Source organism: Emys orbicularis, chromosome 3, assembly GCF_028017835.1.
Source record: "Emys orbicularis isolate rEmyOrb1 chromosome 3, rEmyOrb1.hap1, whole genome shotgun sequence".
In the NCBI taxonomy this organism is placed as follows: Eukaryota; Metazoa; Chordata; order Testudines; family Emydidae; genus Emys; species Emys orbicularis.
This window is the reverse complement of record NC_088685.1, coordinates 172,286,090-172,301,351: the sequence shown is the minus strand read 5'-3', so window position 1 is coordinate 172,301,351 and position 15,262 is coordinate 172,286,090.

Below are 15,262 nucleotides of genomic sequence, written 5' to 3'. Positions count from 1 at the left end.
AAAGGAAAACTAGACTCTTCTTAGAGTATGCATCGTGTGGATCCCACTCAGTGTGCACATATCCCGTGATATTGCAGGTCTTTGCCCCCTCACTCCCAGCCCAGGGCAGAGCAGTCAGAACTTTCCCTCAGTTCACGCTTACCACCCATGGCAGTGAGGTGGAACCAGGCTGTATCTGCCTGGTACCGCTTAGCACATTCTCCAAACCTGTTCTAGGTCAAGCTAGTTAAGGTTAATTACATAGACATTTCCATTCTTTCTCCTTTAAATTCACTCCTTTTAAAAGTATTTCTCTCAGGCTCTGCACCACAATCACTTCAACAACAGGTTCAAAGCCTTCAGGCTTCAAATACTGTCCATCTTATGATGGCCTCATTTCCCTTACAGATGGTGATAAGCATTTATTTTGTCTCAGCAAGAGTTATGTACTTGACTGTTGCTCTGTCTCCCAGTTGTTCTCCTTAAGAGAGACAATCTAGAGACACGCAGCTAAAAGTCTATCTTCTGCAGCAGTCTGTGAGGGGTACTTTGGACCCAGAAGAATGGGCACAGAACTTTAAGACAGGAGCTTCTATGTCTAAGTCCTAGTCTGTCAGTGTTCTTGTCAGTCAGAACATGACTCCCAAGGCCAGTATCAGTAAGAAGTCTGACCCAGCACCAATAGGCCAGAAGCAATGACACACCACAGACCAGCTCAGCACTGATGGCTGCTCCAGCACCAAAGATTAGTTCTCCTCCACACTAAGAGGTAGATCAGAAAACTGGAACAAGCACAGTGCCTCAGTCGGAAGAAGCCGAGAGGGGGCTAGCTTCCCCAAGGGGAAACTTCAGCCACCGCCCATGCCTCATAGGTCATGGTTGCTAGAGCTTTAATAATGTTTGTTGCACTTCTCTGGACTTTCTCCAATTTTTCCACATCTTTCCTAAAATGTGGTGCCTAGAACTGGACACAATACTCCAGTTGAGGCCTAATCAGCAAGGAGTAGAGCAGAAGAATTACTTCTTGTGTCTTGCTTACAACACTCCTGTTAATGCATCCCAGAATGATGTTGGTTTTTTTTTGCAACAGTGTTACACTGTTCATACATATTTAGCTTGTGATCCACTTTAACCTCCATATTCCTTTCTGCAGTACTCCTTCTTGGGCAGTCATTTCCCATTTTGTATGTGTACAGCTGATTGTTCCTTCCTAAGTGGAGTACTTTGCATTTGTCCTTATTGAATTTCATCCTATTTTCTTCAGTCCATTTCTCCAGTTTGTCCAGATCATTTTTAATTTTAATCCTATCCTCCAAAACACTTGCAACCCCTCCCAGCTTGGTATCATCCGCAAACTTTATAAGTGTACTCTCTAGGCCATTATCTAAATCACTGATGAAGATGTTGAACAGAACCTATAAACAAAGGAAGGCATCTTGGACCCAGTCAAAGATCTCTGGCTGACCCCTGTTACCTTAGCCCCAACTGCAAAGAGAGTAGTAAAAAAGATGTGTGATGCCACAGAAGGGTTTCAAACATTTCTACACTCATTTAACAGATGAGACCTTGCACTCCATGAAAGACTCCGGAGCCACATTGTGATATCTGTGCATTTAAACCCCAGCCTCAAGGCAGAAGTCTTTCAGACACTAATCTCAGACCAGAGAGAGTGCCCACCTACAAGGTCTCTGGATCTCTGGTGATCTCTGTGATTCAGGAGAAAGCTAGACAGCCTGACATACCAAAGGCTGCTACCAAAGATATAGACTTCAAAAAGCTGGATCACTGTGGAAGTAAATCTTGCTCCTTTGCTTCACACCAGCTACATGTGTCAAAGTACCAAGTGTTATTGGCTAAGTATGACAAAAAAATCTCCCTTTGTGAACAAGCTTCCTCCAGGTGCCAGAGAGGAATTAAAAACCATGATCTCTGAAGGGCAACTGGTGGAAAATGTTGTTACAAGCAGCCACAGACACGTCTGAGACACAGTTGGTTCCATGGCCACAGAAGTTTCAGGGAGGAAGGCTTAGTGGTGACAAGTATCAACTATCCCAAAAGGAGGTTCAGAGCACCATAGATGACTTGCCTTTTGAGGGCACAGGTCTGGTTAGCAATTTAACAGCTCCTTGAAAGACTCCAGAGCCACTTTGAGATCTCTGAGTATTTATATCCCAGCCTCAAGATGGAAGCTTTTCAGACACCAATCTCAGACCAGACAAAGCGCTCACCTACTCTCAACAACTTCCTACTTATGCTCACAGGAAGGAACTCAGGGTCTCTCAAAGGTGGCCTCCATCTTCTACAGTCAGCAACCAACCTACAACATCATCAAGAAAGCAGGTTTCAACCAACATGTCTGAGTAACAACCTAGCCAGATAGAGCTATCCCCAAACCCTGTCTTCAGAAGCCATCTTTCCGTATTCTACCGGGCTTGGATTACCAACAAATGGGTACAAGAAATCCCCTACCATGGACACACTATTAAATTCCAGTCCCTGCCTCGTAACCAAGCCCCTCTTCATCCCTGTTCAGAGGCCCTTCTCATGAAAGCCAGCTGAAAGAAGTTGCCCCCCTACTTCACCTTGGAACCAAAGAAATTCAAGGGAAGAGGTTTCTACTCCTAATATTTTCTTACTCTAAAGGGGAAAAAAAAGACTGAAAAAATAAACATGTAGTCTCAGATTCAAGATAGTAATGTTAGTCTTCATCATCCCTTCCTTACAGGCTCAAGACCGGTTTTTGGCTTGACCTCCAAGATGCACACTTCCAGACTGCGATCCATCTGTCCCACAGGAAGTACCTGTAATTCACTGCACACAACAGAATTAAGAGGAGCACATATAGACTCTGAATCAGTAAAGGCATATCTTCCCAAGGAGAGATTTCAGTCTACCAGTATGTGAGTCTGGTTAGTGGAACTACATGCTCTTCTGTCTATCCAGACAATCTTCTACAGCATCAAGATAAATCTATCACAGTATGAACCTGTCTCAAATATGTCGGGCCACTCGTCAGCTTTCACTTCTAGCCAGACTTCACCTACATCTTTTACAGGGCTGTCTGAGTCACCGTATCAATCTGTGAAACACTAAACGGACATGTTCCTCAGTCCCAGCTCATATCCTATTGTCACTGAAATGGTAGATGGATGCTCAGAACGTTTGGAAAGGAATATCCTTCTCTACACCTCTGCCTACAAAGATGCTGATCAGGAACAGTTTGGGGATCCATGCTCACCTGGACCATCTTCAGATACATGGGATATGGTCTCAGAAGGAAATGAGTCTTCCCATACACATCCTAGAACTCCAGACAAACAAAGAATACCTCTCAACTTTAAAGAATTTCATTATACACATACTTACAACCACATCTATGATGTATTATGGTAAACAAGCAGGGAGGTGCCCATTTAACCCCTCTGTGCCAAGAGGCAATCAATCAGTCTTATGGGATAACTCCAATTGCTTTTCATCTTCCAGGGGCCAACAATTTAGATTTCTCAGAAGATGATCTGTCACCATTCACAAATGGTCTCCAGAGAGCTCCATCCTTAGACTGATATTTCAATAGTGGGGAATCATAGAAAGGTAGGGCTGGAAGGGACCTCAATAGGTCATCTACTCCAGTCCCATGCACTCAAGGCAAACTAAGTAATAACTAGACCATTCCTGACAGGGGTTCATCTAACCGGTTAAAAAAACCTCCAATGACAGAGATTTCACAACCTCCTTAGGCAATTTGTTCATGTGCTTAACTACCCTGCCAGTTAGGAAGTTTTTCCAAACATCTAACCTAAACCTCCCTTGCTGCAATTTAAGCCCATTGCTTGTTGTCCTATCCTCAGAGATTAACAAGAGCAATTTTCCACCCTCCTTTTTATGTTCTTTAAAACTGCTATGTCCCCCCTTCACTCTTTTCTTCTCTAAACAAACCCGTTTTTTTCAATCTTTCTTCATAGGTTACATTTTCTAGACCTTTTAATCATTTTTGTTGCTGTCCTCTGCACTTTCTCCAGTTTGTCCACATCTTTCCTGAAATGTGGTGCCCAGAACTGGACACAATACTCCTGTTGAGGCCTTACCTAGGGTTACCATATTTGCACAATCAAAAAAGAGGACACGGGGGGGAGGAGCCTCGCTCTAGCCCCTCCCCTGCCCTGCCCCGCCCCCATCCACTCCCTCCCACTTCCCACCCCCCTGACTGCCCCCCTCAGAACCTCCAACCCCCCCTGCTCCTTGTCCCCTGACTGCCCCCTCCTGGGTCCCCTGCCACTAACTGCCCCCTAGGACCCCACCCCCTATCTAAGCCTCCCTGCTTCTTGTCCCCTGACTGCCCCCTCCTGAGAACCCCCCACCCTAACTGCCCCCCTAGGACCCTACCTGTCCCCTGACTGCCCCGACCCTTATCCACACCCCCACCCCATATTCACACCCCCACCCCCAGACAGACCCCCGGGACTCCCATGCCCTATCCAACTGCTCCCCGCCCCCGACAGGACCCCCAGAACTCCCGACCCATCCAACCCCCTCTGCTCCCTGCCTGCCTTGACCCCTTTCCACACTCCTGCCCCCCTGACAGCCCTCCCAGATCCCCAGACCCATCTAACCCCCCCTGCTCCCTGTCCCTGACTGTCCCAACTCCTCTCCACACCCCTGCCCCCCTGACAGCCCCCCCTGAACTCCCGACCCATCCAACCCCCCCCCCCCTCCCTGTCCCCTGACCAGGGCCGGCTTTAACAAGAGCCCAGGAATCGGGCTGCGCTCCGGCCGGAGTCGCAGGGCTTGGGGCCGGGCCAGAGGTGATCAGCTGGGGCCGGGCCGGCCACCCTGGGGCCTGAGCTGGGCTGGAGCCGCTGGGGCCAGGGCCGGTGCGCTCGGCCGGAACCGGGGCTGCCGCCTTGGGGCCCGAGCCAGGCCGGAGCCGCTGGGGTCGGGGCTGGCGCGCTCAGCCGGAACTGGGGCCGGTGCCCCGGGGCCCAAGCCGGGCCGGGCCGGAGCCGCTGGAGCCGGCCGGGGCCGGAGCCGCTCGGCCGGGGCCGGACTGGGCCGCGCCGCACCTCCCCAGAGCCCTCCTCCTCACGTCCCCCCTGCCCCAGCTTACCTGCTGCTGCCCGCCTGCCCCTGCTTCTTTTCAGACTTCCCGTGAAGATCTGATTCGCGGGAAGCAGGGGAGGGGGAGGAGCAGGGGGGCGGAGCGTTCAGGGGAGGGGAGGAGGGGAAAGACAGCTATGGGGCCGGGGGTGTGCTAAGGCTGCAGGGGATGGGGGGAGCCAAGAAGGGGCTTTGGCTGCCGAGCGGCGCCGCTTTTCGATCTATAAATAGCCGACCGGGGGGAAATCCCGGACATTTTTAGATTTTTAGAAATCCCCCCCAGACGGCTATTTATAGATCGAAAAGCCGGACATGTCCGGGGAAATCCAGACATATGGTAGCCCTACCTTGCCAGCACAGAGTAGAGCAGAAGAATTCCTTCTTGTGTCTTGCTTGCAACGCTCCTGCTGATACATCCAGAGGTGAAAATGGGCCAGTATGGGCCGGTACGGTGTACCGGTAAGAAGTGGCAACCAGTATTGACCCGTACACAGCTGACGTTAAAACGTTGCTGCCCCTTTTGCCCCCCCCAAGGGCCACTGATGGGGGGTAGGGGGCAAAAGGGGCAGTTGCCCCGGGATTTAAAAGGCCCTGGGGCTCCCAGCCATCAGAGCCCTGGGCAGCGCAGGCCAGGCAGCGTGGAACGGCTGGCTGGGGGAGGCTTTTCCCCCTGCCCCTTACCATACTGGTAAGTTTTTATGTTACTTTCACCCCTGGATACATCCCAGAATGATGTTTGCTTTTTTTGCAACAGTGTTACACTATTGGCTCATATTTAGTTTGTGCTCCACTATCACCCCCAGATCCCTTTCTGCAGTACTCCTTCCTAGCCAGTCATTTCCCATTTTGAACATCTGCAATTGATTGTTCCTTCCTAAATGAAGTACTTTGCATCCCATTGTAAACTTATTCACCAAAGAGAACACAAAGTGCCCCCACCCCTTTTTTTTAACTCTAAAGGGCACCTGTGCCCTTAATCCATGCAAGATATGTTAGATCAGGGGTTATCACAACAAATTTTTTGGTGGCCTCAGAGTGCGGCCACCAACTCTTGCTGCTGGCCACTCTGACACTTTTTCCTAAAATAATTAATTAACATTGGGGAAAACAAATAAATATGCATATATACATGTCCAAATCATTGTAATTTATTTATGTAGGGTGGGTTGTTGTTGTTGTTGTTGTTGTTGTTTTGCAGACTCAATAATAAAAATAATGTACAGTTGTCTAAATGCTTTACTAGACCTAAACAGAATAGAAACACAAATAAGGTGCTTTGCATGTTGTCTTTTTTTTCTTGTTTCTTTTGCTTTTTTCGGTTGCCTTTTTTTAAAAAAAAAGACTTGCTAGCTACTAAGTCTGCTGTGAAAAGTGCTATTAACATACAAACAAATATCACTTCACAGCAGACTTACTCAGCCCTGGCAAGCCTGCTGTCAAATTAAGTCCTGAATGGAGAGGTGGGTACAGAGGCAGTAGGGGTCAGGGTGTGATGGGGCACTGCGGGGAGGCAGTGGGGGCCAGGAGTGATTGGGGAGGAGTGAGCTCAGGGCCAGTCAGCCACCACATGGCTGGGGAACAGAGCCTGAAGCTCCATGACTGGAGCCTGCCACCCACCACCCCAGGGCTGAAGCCCGACCTCACTGCCCCTGGGAAGGTAGGGAATTCACAGGCTGCGTGCTCCTCCAGCTTTTTGTGTCTCCGGGGGGTGGGGGGAAGTGGCAGGGCCCAACTACTGCTGGTGGCCCTGGGGGAGGGGCTGCTGCTTTCTCTTCTCCAGTCACTTCCCAGCTGGCTGTGGCTGCAAGAAAAGCCCCTGGTGGCTGCATTTGAGAAATGCTGTGTTAGATATATGTGAGATGGAAAATGTATTGAAATCTTTCTGTAGCACCCGTTACCATAGTATCTAATTTACTTGGGAAGGGCTTAGCTCTACAAAGGAAGGGCCCTAGTGAACTTCATGGAGATTTCTGCTCTTCTCTTTTCCCTGGTTAGGAGTGATTCTGCTTGGGTTATCATGGGAAAGCTCTCAACAAGGGCTAAAGACATTGAGATTGAATTAGTCTGACCTCCCCTGGGAGTTCATTCCCCAGCCTGATCTATCTCAACCAGGAATGTATTCCCCCACTCATCCCAGGTTCTCACACTCACTTCATCCAGGACTTTTATTGCCCAGAAAAGCACAGTTCTTTCATTGCGGCACAGATAAAGATTGTCACTGATGTAGGGAGACATCGTTTGGAATATGAAGGGCATTTCACATCAGATTCTCAAACTAGTGAAATATAGCCTAAATGAACCTACTATAAGGTGGATGCACAACTGGCTGGAAAACCATACTCAAAGAGTAGCTATCAATGGTTCACAGTCAAACTGGAAGGGTATATTGAGTGGGGTCCTGCAGAGATCTGTCTTGGGTCTGGTCTGATCAATATCTTCATTAATAATTTGTATAATAGCATACAGACTACACTTATACATTTGCAGATGATACCAAGCCAGTGGAGGTTGCAAGCGTTTTGGAGGACAGGATTAGAATTCAAAATGATCTTGACAAACTGGAAAAACGGTCTGAATTAAATAGGATGACATTCAGTAAGGACAAATGCAAAGTACTACACTTAGGAAGGAATAATCAATTGCACAAATACAAAATGGGAAATGACTTCCCAGGAAGGAGTACTGCCAAAAAGGATCTGAGGGCTATAGTGGATTACAGACTAAATATAGGTCAACAGTGTAATACTATTCCCAAAAAAGTGAACAACATTCTGGGATGTACTAGGAATGTTATAAGCAAGACATGAGAAATAATTCTTCCACTCTACTCAGCAGGGATAAGGCCTCAACTGGAGTATTCTCTCCAGTTCTAGGTATCACACTTCAGGAAAGATGTGTACAAATTTGAAAAAAGTCCAGAGGAGAGCAACAAAAATGACTAAAGGTCTAGAAAACGTGACCTATGAAGAAAGATGACCTATGAAGAGTTTGTTTAGTCTTCACGTATGTAAAAGGTTGTTAAAGAGAAGAGAATAATAAAATGTTCTTAACCAGAGGATAGGACAAGAAGTAATGAGCTAAAATTGCAGGCAGGGAGATTTAGGCAATTTTTCCTGTCGGGGTAATTAAGCACTGGAACAAGTTGCCTAGGGAGGTTGTGGAGTCTCCCTCATTGGAGGTTTTTAAGAACAGGTCAGACAAACACGTGTCAGGGATGGTCTAGATCAGGGGTGGCCAAACTGTGACTTGCAAGCCACATGCGGCTCTTTTACAATTAAAGTGTGGCTCTTGGAGCCCCCACCCCCCAATTCTCCACCTACCAGACTGGGGGGTAGGGGGGAAGAGCTCGGGACCTCTGCCTTACAGTGGGTGGTGAGGTAGGGGCTTCTGCCCTGTGTGTGCGTGTGGTGGGGGGTCTTGGGGCTTCAGCCCCACAGGGTGCACCTGCCAGGGCTTGGGGCTTCAGCAGGAGCAAGGCTGAAACCCGAGCCTCAGCAGACTCTTCCCGAGGTGCTGAAGCCCCGACTCCCGGCAAGCATGCCCCGGCTCTTGAACTTCTGAAGATTGTTGTATGCGGCTCGGTGGGTCAGTAAGTTCAGCCACCTCTGGTCTAGATAATACTTAGTCCTCCTGCCTCAGTGCAGGGGCCTAGACTAGGTGACCTATTGAAGTCCCTTCTGGTCCTACATTTCTATGATTATTATAAGAAGTCAAAATTTGGTTGACGATGTTCCCTTGCAAGAAGAGTATCTGGGAAGAGGTTGTTCAAGGACCAATGTGATTGATTTGGTTAAGCCTGAATACCTTCCTCATTTAAAAAAAAAGTTTAATCTGCGCAATCTGAATATCTGCCCTTCTAGACTGTATTGTGTCTGAATAAACTGTATTACTACATATAGTTTATTCAGACAGAATACAGTCTAGAAGGGCAGATAATATACATGCATACAGGGGAGATGTTCAAAAGGCACAAATAGCAGTAAGTCTGCATGCCCCCCCCCACACCCCTCAACTACCAAAAGTGGCTAAGACACCATGCAATACCTTTGAAAAGTTAGAAGTAACTATCTACTTGAACAGTAACGTGGGAGTAATGCCATATTTGTCAGATACAATAAGGCCATGTCTACACTACCAATTTGTGTCGACAAAAGTGATGTCAATACCCAAAAGTCGACATCATAAAAATCGCAATTTTGTGTTCACACTTGCTCCCTCTGTCAGCAGATCGCATCCACGGTGGGGGCACCATCATTGACAGTGTGAGCAATGCATTGTGGGTACCTATCCCACAGTCCTTCTGTCGCTAGGTGTTGTGGGATGATGGAGCAGATTGCAGCGCATCTTGGGACAGTGCTAAATGTCCCGTGATGCATTGCTTTCTGTCCCAGCACTCCATGGGCTTCTGGCTTTCTTTCACGGCATTTTTTCAACAGCCCTTCTTTGCTGTGCACCCCGGCATCTTTGTGAGAAGGGATGGATCCCGCACTGCTCTCCTATGCTCTGTTAACTGTCATGAAGACATTGCAGATAGGAACTTCATGATTAACTGCACTGCTAACTGAAGAAGACTCGCAGGTGCCCGACATACTACGTGCTATGGATAGGAGCAACTTTAGATTGCTTTTGGCATTCACAGAGCAGGAGCATAGGGTAGACCATCGCTTTTGGGCTCATGAAACAAGCACTGAATGGTGAGATCATATCATCATGAAGGTGTGGGATGACGAGCAGTGTCTACAGAACTTTCAGATGTGGAAAGTCACCTTCCTGGAACTGTGCGCAGAGCTCGCCCCAGACCTGCAAGGACACCAGAATGAGAGCTGCCCTCTCGGTAGAGAAGTGTGTGGCAATTGCTGTGTGGAAGCTGGCAAATCCAGACTGCTACTGATCAGTCACAAATCAATTTGGAGTGGGGAAGTTGACCATTGGGGCTGCATTAATGCAAGTGTGCAGGGCAATAAATCACATTCTGCTACGAAGGACCATGACTCTGGGAAATGTGCGTGAAATAGTGGAAGGCTTTGCAGAAATGGGCTTCCCTAACTGTGGAGGGGTGATCGATAGCACACATTCCAATTTTGACACCAGACCACCTTGCGACGGAGTACATCAATAGGAAGGGGTACTCTTCCATGGTGTTGCAGGTGCTTGTGGATCACGGTGGGTGTTTCACTGACATCAATGTGGAGTGGTCTGGGAAGGTGCATGATACATGCATCTTCAGTAACACCGGCCTGTACAGAAAGCTGCAAGTGGGGTCCTGGGGGACCCCTTACAACCGTGGCTGATGAAACCTTACACGGGATACCTGGACAGTAGTAAGGAGCAGTTCAACAGGCTCAGTGGGTACCGGATGACAGTTGAATGTGCCTTTGGCAGATTAAAGGCACCCTGGCGATACCTTTATGGCAGGTTGGACCTCACTGAGGATAATATTCTAATGGTCATAGCCGTGTGCTGTAAATAGCTTCACAGAGATTATGCAAAGGGTGAAAGGTTTGCTCAGAGGTGGAGTGCTGAGGCAGACCGCTTGGCCACTGATTTTCAGCAGCCAGATACCAAGGCTGTCAGAGGAGCCCAGAGGGGAGCGATTTGAATCAGGGAGGCTTTGAGGCAGCACTTTGACAATGACCACCAGTAACATATATCTCTGTCTGAGTTGCTTCAATTTTACATTACATATAGTTTTCCGAGGGGGCAATGGTGACAATTGGGCCCTTATATTCCTGTAATAAAGTTCACTTTTATTGCACAAGAAACAGCACACACAAACGCTTGGTGGGAAAGGAACCAGGGAAGGATAGACTTTCACAACTATGTGTAGGTCCAGCTATCATTGTAAAAGTTGTCTGAGGAGGTAGAGTGAAGGGGAAACTGAGAAGTCCAGGAAGGTGGAAAGGAATGTGCAGGCGGCGTTTGTGGGGCTATGGAAAAGTGTTCTGAATGTGCTGCAGTGGCGATCAAGCATTAATCTGCTCCATCTGCAGCTTTATTAGGAACTTCAGCAGCTGCGTTTGCTCCTCTATTACTTTAATCATCCACTCAGTAACATCTTTAACAAACACATGATTCTCTTTTCTGTCCTGCCAGTCGGCTTCCCAGCACGCTTTAAGTTCCCTTTTTTTCTGCAGGACCTCCCAGAACATGTCTTCTTTGCTGTGCCTTGAGCACTTTCTTATCTGAGGGAGACACTCAGCCAGAGTGCATGGAGTGTTCCTGAAGGTCACATCTGCTGAAGCACAGGGGACAATACACAGAAGCGGGATTGTTAAATTCACACACAGCATTGAAACATTTCTGTTAAATACACCTTTTGCAACATTGCAGAGATGTATGCCTGGCTAGGGTCAGTGAGAAAGTGATGGCAAACTCCCAAAGCATGGGGAGGGTTGGTGGGGGGAGGGGTGCTCCACCTGGGGAAAAGAGCACACACTCTTTGCAAGGATCGTGGTGCAGCATTCTAGGGAACAAATTCTAAAATTCTCCCCCACTTTTCCACAGGCAGGGGTCATTCTAGCAGACATCTCGCTGCTAAGGGTAAGCAGGAAAACGAGGGTACATCTACTACATGCTTGTGACTTCCACCCTGCTCCCTATGCTGCTCGCCTGTGTACCGCTTTGGTTCCTGCACAAGTGATTGCCAAACGGCGCAGGAAAGTTTCCTACAATGGGGGAAGGAACAAAGCTGCTCTGCCACGGAACCTTTGGCAGAGGATTACTGAGTACCTCCAAAAACAACAAGGAGTCCTTGTGGCACCTTAGAGAGTAACAAATTTATTTTGGCATAAGCTTTTGTGGGCTAAAACCTACGTTTACTGGTGGAAATGGGCGATATCCACCTTGAGTGCATTGGCCTTGTTAGCACTACAAAAGTAATTTTCCTCCTTTGATATTCACGCCTTCTTGTCAACTGTTGAGAATAGGCCACTTCCACCTTAATTGAATTAGCCTCATTAGCACTGACCCCCCCCCCCCCCCAAACACACTTGGTAAGGCAACTCCTCTCTTTTCATGTGCTGTAATTTTTAATACTGCTTTCTGTATTTTTCACTCCATGCATCTGATGAAGTGGGTTTTAGCCCACAAAAGCTTACGCCCAAATAAATGTGGTAGTCTCTAAGGTGCCATAAGGACTCCTCATTATTTTTGCTGATACAGACTAACACGGCTACCCTTCTGAAACCTGAGTACCTCCAGGAAACTTTCCTAGAGATCTCTCTGGAGGATTCCGGTGAGATCTCAGTGTTCATCAACACCCTGTTCTGCCATACTGCTTAGCTACACAGGGAAATGTCCAGCTCACGGAAACACAGCCAGCCTCCCTCATTTCTATGCCCTGAACCCACCTCCACACTATACAAGCCACAGCCACTTACCAGGAGTCTCATCTCCTGCTTCTTGCTCACCAGAGAGCAACTGCTGAGACTGGCTAGACACCTCCAGAGTGGAGAACGTTTCTTGCTGCCTGCCCCACTTGGCAACCCCATCGGGAGCTGCACATCCTCCTATAACTCCACCTCTTCATCAATAACTTCATCCTCCGGGTTAGGTCCTCTTTCCACTGCCTCCGTGCCCACCAAAGTATCCATGGGGCTCTTGGCGATGGAGGGGGCGGGGGGTCACCGAGGATACCATCCAGGTCTTAGGTGAAGCACCAGAGCAACAGTTTGCCTCCCTCGCCTTATGGTATGCCTGTCTTAGCTCCTTTATCTTCACTCTGCACTGCAGCCTGTCCCGGTCATAGTCCTTTTCACAAAAGCCTCAAGAAATCTGCCCGTAGTCATCCCAATTCCTATGGCTCAAGTGCAACTCGGACTGCAGAGTCTCCTCTCCCCATATACTGAGCAGATCCAACAGCTCTGCAGTGGTCCAAGCGGGAGAGCGTTTGCTGCCATAACCTGCCATAGTCACCTGGGAAGATGCAATGAGACCTCTCCAGGCCAAGCAAACAGGAAATGGAATTTCAAAAATTCCCAGGGCTTCTAAGGGGGAGGGACGGATGGTTGTTTGAACTCCACTGCCTTGCAGCCAGGTAAACTGCTGACCAGAGTGGTCAGGGTGGCCATTGTGGGACACCTCCTGGAAGCCAATTAAAGCGATGAAATGAAGCATGGGGTCTACACTTGCACTTTGTTGACAAAAACGTAGAGGAAAAAGATGTAAATCTCTCGTGAGGGTGGATGTATTCTGTCGCCAAAACTGGGCATTTTTCCAGAAAAAGGTTGCCTCACAGTGTGTACGCATTCACTGTTTGGGTCGACAAACAGCAGTTTTGGTGACAAAACTTGGTAGTGTAGACAAGGCCTAAGTAAAAAGGTTAAGAATTGCCAATGATAGTGACACTAATAGCGCCTTCCAGCTAGACAGACCACTCAATACTTCACACAGATTTGCAGGATGTACTCAGATCTACATAGCTCCAGTTCAGTGGTGGATTAAGTACGTCCATGATGGGAGACAGCAACTAATTACAATTTAGGGGGACAGCAAGTGAATACCTTACCCAACAAACTTCAGGGGGAATTAAAATTTGACCAGAATAGCAGGGCTGACAGTCCTATTTTAAAAATTGTATTTACTATAAAGTTTAAAAAAAAAAAAAAAAACATGAACTGAAGAGGTCAAGGGCTCTTGTACCTTCACAACGGCACCGTGTTCCCTATCACCATGCCAGGGCATTGGCACAATACTAATGCACATGCAAATGCCACTTAATCTACAATCACCACCACTTCTGGCAGCATAAGGATTTTCTCCAGAGGTCTCCCATCTAAATGGGAACCAGGCTCAAAGCCTGCTTAGGTTAGGTGGTCACAACCCGGGATTTGCATGGATGAAAGAACCACACCCACAGGACTATAAAGTTATTTACGGCTTCCCACCACCCACTGAACTTTATAAAAAAATAAATAAACACAATAGCATGTCTTATAGAACATTTATAATACATGAATGGTTCACAAAGCCTCATACTGAGGTAGAAACAGCTTTGTAAAAATGTACATTATTACATATATTCATAGACATTACAATGTTTTAAAGTAAAAGAACCCAAACATACAGCTCTGCAGTTAGGGAGATGACAACCGCATAAAACTGCATCACTTTTTCCCCAGGCAAACACTAAAGTTACATAAAATAAGGGATTAATGAAGAACACACTGATGCATGTCAGTGTGCTCTTCAAGATAGAACTTAAGAGCATTCTTGTCCTATGACTTATTAATGAAAACTACATCTATTTTGCTGCAGTCCCTTTTCTTGCAACAACTCCTTAGGACTGCAATGTTTTTGGATTGAAAATTTAAACTATAGAACACAACAGTGTTTTATGTGCTAAAGTAGCTAAAGTCTACAAACTCTAAAAACAAAGTGAAAAGTGTATATGTCATAGTTTTAGCCTACCTTAAATTTGACAGAGACCTATGTGTTAAAAGTTTAACTACTGTTATGCAGCGATGTGGGGAGATTTTGATATTCAAAGATTTATTCAAACATTGACTACCTCTTAAAAAAAATGTTGAAAGTTGCTTTATTGTGATGACACAAACTCAGTAAGTATTCATATATTTGTACCAGAAACCATGACAGGAGGTATGATCATTTGATTTTACAACTCACTTCCCAACTTTGTTTCTATTTACAATGTTCCTATTTTTAAAAAGACTGAATGCATGTAAAAGTATACTGCTATTGGTCAAACAGCTGAACTTGTAAGCAGAACAGCAAGATTAGTTAAGTGCTTCTCATTAGATAGCTACATTTTGTCAAAGGACTTTACTATTTTACAATATGCTGTTTCTTTGAACGTTGATTTAATAGAAGCCAAGCCCAATTTTTCATTGATGAAGTCTAGACAATAGGTACAAACGTGTCAACTAGGTCCCTTCAACAGTGGTTATAAAATTAAACTCATGGTGTGAGAAAAGAATCCTAACTAAACCCACATGCTTTGGGAAATATAGCCTAAAGGTGTTGTGTTGCATTTTTTTAAATGAATACTCAGATATACGAATGGAAAAGATATCAGGCTCACATTTATACAGTATCCCATATAGGCAATTAATTTCACAAACTAAAGGTCATAAGGAAGAATCAGACCTCCTGTTATCAGTAAGGCTGCATCAGGCTTAGAAAGCTTTCAGGACTGTCTCAATTCAGGCACACGAAGAATCCCCTCCTTTCC